The sequence below is a fragment of the Bidens hawaiensis genome, unplaced genomic scaffold (assembly GCF_021521415.1).
Source record: "Bidens hawaiensis isolate Kalapana, Puna unplaced genomic scaffold, B.hawaiensis_p1.1 tig00069552_1, whole genome shotgun sequence".
Lineage (NCBI taxonomy): Eukaryota > Viridiplantae > Streptophyta > Magnoliopsida > Asterales > Asteraceae > Bidens > Bidens hawaiensis.
The window spans coordinates 22,499-28,525 of NW_027502263.1; the positions used below are offsets into that span (position 1 = coordinate 22,499).

Below are 6,027 nucleotides of genomic sequence, written 5' to 3' on the forward strand. Positions count from 1 at the left end.
TTTTTGTCAATTATCGTAGGAGTTTAATTTATTGGGTTTATTTGTTCGATGGTTTATGTTTATCCAATAAATAGATCATGCATGGGCGGTAATTACCATCACTACATAAGATTAAACACGTGTTGGATCGGTTATAATCATTTATCTAACTGCTTTCTCTTTAATAGTGTTTGGAATTATGGAATTGTCCTCGAGTGAGTATTTTTAAAAAGGGATGTCAATCATCTGTATTGAATTTAATGTTTCATGTTGGACTCACTAACATTATTACTGAGGAAGTCTATCACGGAAAATGACGGAAGTGAATAGTAATATTCCTGATATATGACAGACTTGACAAGACTTTTCTCTCCTTTTGACCTTACTATTCACTTCCGCCATTTCAAATGGCGGAATTGAATAGTACTAACATGTGACATACGCTATACACTGACAAGACCTCTACTTTTTGACCATAGTTTTTTTAGAACTGCAAATTTCATTAGAAACAGGACCGAAAATACTTTTATTTATTATAAAATATGTATTATATAATTATTATATAAAGTAAACAAATTAATAAAGAAATTGAAAAATAAATTACCTAGGAAATATTTAAATTTTACTTTTTAAATTACATATGATATTTATTATAAAATATTTAAATTATACTTTTTTAATTACTTATGAAATAATAACTAAAAAAATTAAAAAAAAAACTTTGGTTTTATAGTTATCAGAAAAATTAAAAAAAAATAAAATTATTAAACCAAAATTTTTTTAAAAGAAAAAATATAGTTTTTTTTAAAGAAAACTACGACAAGTACTAAAAGAAAACCAATTAAAGAAAACCAAAGTACTAAAAGAAAAATACGACAAATATACTTTTTTAAAAGAAAAATAAGGTTTTAAATTTTAATACTTTTATTTTCCTTTTAATTTTTCTGATAACTATAAAACCAAAGTTTTTTTTTTAACATTTTTAAGTTTTCATGTGATAAGTAAATAAAAAAAGTATAATTTAAATATTTTATAATTATATCATGAGTAATTTAAAAAGTATAATTTAAATATTTCATAAGTAACTTATTTTTTCAATTTCTTTATTTTATATAATAAATATGTAATACATATTTTATAATAAATATTATTAGCTATGGTCAAAAAGTAGAGATAAGTCTTGTCAGTGTATAGTGTATGACACATGTCAGTATTGTTCACTTTCGCCATTTGAAATGACGGAAGTGAATAGTAAGGTTAAAAGGAGAGAAAAACCTTGTCAAGTCTGTCATATGTCAGGAATATTACTATTCACTTCCGCCATTTCAAATGGCAGAAGTGAATAAAAGGATAAAAGTGGGGTTCCGCCATTTGAAATGGCAGAACACATGGAAAAAATGTCATTTCCGTCATTTCAACCCGAAAAACGTCCAGCTCACCAGACAACTTCTGACACGCTCTGCAACCATTATGGGTTCCGCCATTTAAAATGACGGAACACCTAAAAACACAAAAACATTTTCTCTCTCCTATAAACCATTTCAACCATTTAGTTTTTCCTATTTCTAAAATTTTTTAAATAATAATAATGATTGGTTGTTAGATTATCCACATGCTCATATAGTAGAAAAATAAAAATAAAAATAAAAAGAAATATAAAATCGGTTAATATATACACCCATTATACCAAAGATCCCTAAATATTTTATTAAAAAAGGAATGGTTTATATTCTCTTGGTTTCCAAAACCATCCATGGCTCCAAACTTGAAAAACACGTTTCGAAACAATCAATTCTTGTCGAAATAAACATACGATCATAGATTTTCTTACAAAACAACTACGTACCTTCCAGAAGCTTCTAAAACCAAAAGACAACTTAACTTGGTGAAAAAGAAAAACAATTTGTTTATAGAAACAAATAAAGCATGCAATGCAACCAAATAATTTATTGGTATAAAACTATAAATACCCCAACAATCAACCCTCATTCTATTATTCTCAAACAACCATCGTCCGTCCAATTGTTCATAATGGATCACATGAAACTTGATCTCAGCCTTGAAGTCGTCGGCACGAAGAGGCCTAACACGAAAATCGTGTGCACTTTGGGACCGGCTTCTCGCTCGATTGAGATGGTTGAGAAGCTGTTGAAGGCTGGGATGAATGTTGCTCGGTTCAATTTCTCGCATGGTTCTTTCGAGTATCATCAAGAGACGCTTGATAATCTTCGAACCGGCATGCGTAATACTGGCATTCTCTGTGCCGTCATGCTCGACACCTAAGTAAGTATTATTATTATTATTATTAATTGGAATGCTAATTGTTTTAATAAATTCTTTAGGGTCCTGAGATTCGAACCGGGTTTCTAAAAGATAGCAAACCGGTTCAACTAACACAAGGTCAAGAAATCACAATCTCAACCGAATTACACTCTTAAAGGAGACAACAAGACAACAAGTATGAGTTACAAAAAGCTAGCTCACGATGTAAAACCACAAAGTGTCATCCTATGTTCTGACGGGACCATCTCGTTCACCGTCCTGTCTTGTGACACTGAAAACGGGTTGGCTCGTTGTTGTTGTGACAACACCGCGGTTCTTGGTGAACGCAAAAACGTTAATCTCCCGGGAGTGGTTGTGGATCTCCCGACATTGACTGAAAAGGACAAAGAGGATATTATGTTGTGGGGTGTTCCTAATAAGATTGATATCATTGCTTTGTCATTTGTTAGAAAAGGCTCGGACCTTGTTGAGGTTCGTAAGTTGTTGGAAGATCATGCCAAAAACATCATTCTCATGTCTAAGGTGAGTTTATTATTATTATTATTATTATTATTATTATTATTATTATTATTATTTTACGGTTTTAACTTATTTAGGGTATGTTTGGCATGAAGCTTTTATGAGCTTTTAGGAGCTACAAGCTTCAAGCTTTTAAGAAAAAGTTCATACTCAATTAAAAGCTCTGTTTGGTTCAAGGAGCTTGAAGCTTTTAGGTCAGGAGAAAAAGCTTAAAGCTTCTACTAGTAGTGTTTAGAAAGAGTTACAAACTTTTAGTATGATAATTTACTTAAATAACCTTCCAAAATAAATACATTTACTATTATTGATTTTAGTTATGCCCATTTTAGTAATTTTATACGTTTTATTAAAAGCTCCAGCTACTCTACCAAACATCTAAATATATCTAAAGAGCTACAGCTTCCAGCTACCAGCTACAGCTTCCAGCCATCAGCTTCCAGCTAACAGCCAACAGCTTCCAGCTACAGCTATCAGCTAGTTTTGCCAAACATACCCAGTTTTTTTCTTACTGCTTCACTTATAACTACACTTTAAAATATTATTATTATTATTTTACGGTTTTGACTTATTTAGGTTTTTTTCTCTCTATTTCACTCATAACTACATTCTAAAAAATATATTTTATTTATAACTACATTCTAAAAAATATATTTTATTTTATAGGTCGAGAATCAAGAAGGTGTCGCGAATTTTGACGAAATCCTAGCGAACTCAGACGCGTTCATGGTGGCGCGTGGCGATCTCGGTATGGAGATACCGATCGAGAAAATATTCCTAAACCAAAAAGTCATGATCCGCAAATGCAACCTACAAGGAAAACCGGTGGTGACCGCCACCCAAATGCTCGAGTCCATGATCAAGGCCCCACGGCCCACGCGAGCCGAAGCCACTGACGTGGCAAACGCGGTCCTCGATGGCACCGACTGCGTCATGCTCAGTGGCGAAACCGCAGCCGGGGCCTACCCAGAACTCGCGGTCCAAACCATGGCTAAAGTATGCATCGAAGCCAAAAAGTCAACCAATTACAAAACTATGTTTAAGCGTATACTCGCGAACGTGCCCGTGCCAATGAGCCTGTTGGAGAGCCTGGCCTCGTCCGCGGCTCGTACCACGATCTCGTCAAAGGCGAGTTTGATATTGGTTTTGACTCGAGGTGGGACCACGGCGAAACTTGTGGCTATCGACCCGGGGTGCCGATATTGTCAGTGGTGGTCCCGGAAATTGAGACGGATTTGTCTTGTAGTGATGAGTCAGCAGGGTCGACATGGTTTGGTATATAGGGGTTTGGTCCTGGTTTTAATTGGGGGGTCGGGGTTGGGTCTAGGTTCGAGTAGCAAGTCGACTGAAGAGGCGATCGGGTTCGGGTTGAAACATGCTAAAGAGAATGGGTTGTGTAAGGTTGGTGATTCGGTTGTGGCTTTGCATCGGGTTGGGATGGCGTCTATTGTCAAGATTGTTGCGGTTAATTAGTGATAATAGTTTATTTATGGTTCTCTAAAGTTTTGGTATTGTTTCAAGGCATTTTTGTTTATGGATATTATTATTAAGAGATAATGTTAAGAGTTGATAATTTGGCATGGATGTATTGTTGATATAACACAATGAACCTAAATATAATTTACGAAAGTTTGGTTGCGGGAGTGAAGAGGTAGGTCCCAGCAGAGCCCAGTTGGACCCGCAAAACTCACCTTGAAGAGGAACGTCTGCGCAGAAACCAACTAGATCCGCAGGACCCACCATGCTCAGAGACGTGACGTCCTTACGCGCAGTACGCAAGCTGTTCCCGCAGGAAATGCCTCCCAATGGTGAAGGACTCCGCCTGTCCCCGCAGCCTCGGATACAAGCCATCAGGGAAGGCCACCCGTGCAGCAAGGCTACACGCACAAGGCACTTAGCTCTCAATCACTTAGTGTCACCTAAAGGAATGAGCAAAGCCGGGGTCAATCCCGCACAAGGGCGGGAGTGGGAATACTCCCGCCCAAATAAGCCAGTCCGTACGATACGGGAATATCTTCTGTACTGTACCTGACGAGGTATGGGCAAAAGATCTGACTAAAGATACGACAGCTTATTGACAACAGTATGGCGAGCAGCATGCTCCTGTACTGTATGTCACTATTAGCCGCTGCCTACTCACCAACTACTGCCATACCACGTGCATAGCCGGCAGTTGGTGGAAAAGGAATAGTACACAGCAGGCCTGGTCACTATCAGCCGCTGCCTACCCACCAACTACCAGCAGGGCACGTGCGTAGGCCACTGTTGGTGGAACAGGAATACTGTTGCAGCCGGCCACACCTCCTTGGAAACCTACCTTCGGCTATAAATACCACAAATGGTATGATCATCTTATCTTAACATATTATCATCATATTATACCTGATATCTGCTCTAGCAATCTCTTAATATACATTTATATTTAAAGAGCAATCTAGTCTGATTCTCACGCCGGAGGGTGGTCACAAGGAGGAACCCCCCCCCCCCCATTCTCAGTGACAAGCTCACGGTGTCTGTTTTGCAGGTCATCAGAAGAACCATCTTTTCTGGGTCTAACCCCTCGTGGGAAACAGCTATCTAACCCCCAGGTTACCAGTAATCTGCCCGGGGTCTGGTTAGTGTTTCTTCATTGGCGCCATCCGTGCATAAAGCTAGAACTTCATTTTTCTCCAGTTTTTTCAAACTTTTGGAAAGATGGTTAAAGAAATTCCGGTAACCACAACCCCAGCTACTGGGGGGAATACCGGCTACACAGTCTTTACAAACACTACCCCGGTTACCCAAGCCGGGGCAAGTGAAGTAAATTTTACGAACACTACCCCAGTTACCCAAGCTGGGGCAAGTGCAGTAAATAATAGCTTACTGGGATTCACCGATACCCAGTTAGAGAAACGAGCAAGACTCCCCCGCCAAACCCTCGATGAAGTTAAGGCATGGGCGGAGGCACGTCAGAGGGAATTCCAAGCTGAGTTGGACGAACGCTTGCGTTCCGTCCAACAGGCTGACGAATTCGAAGAATACTTGGACGATGACTCGGAGGAGTCCGACTCCGACGCGAACCCTCGCCATAGGGCAAAAGGGAAGCGTAAGGAAACGGACTCCCAACCGAGAAGGCATTTTGGAGAAGCCTTCAAACCAAAAAACACAGGTGGAAGTCCACGTGACTTCTCCAAAACATTCAGACCAAATGTTGCAAATGCAGGAACGTCCAAATTTGCAAGGGACATTGCAGAAGCAATTGCCCCAAAA

The 6,027-nt window shown here is 38.6% G+C and overlaps 1 pseudogene across 1 annotated transcript; it reads left to right on the plus strand.

The window, feature by feature from the left end:
* Positions 1–1,805: 1,805 nt before the first annotated feature.
* On the plus strand, positions 1,806–4,311 carry LOC143605460 (pyruvate kinase, cytosolic isozyme-like; annotated as a pseudogene). The gene is made up of 3 exons (XR_013148543.1): positions 1,806–2,262; positions 2,322–2,784; positions 3,445–4,311. The product of XR_013148543.1 is annotated as a pyruvate kinase, cytosolic isozyme-like (transcript).
* The last annotated feature ends 1,716 nt before the right edge of the window (positions 4,312–6,027 follow it).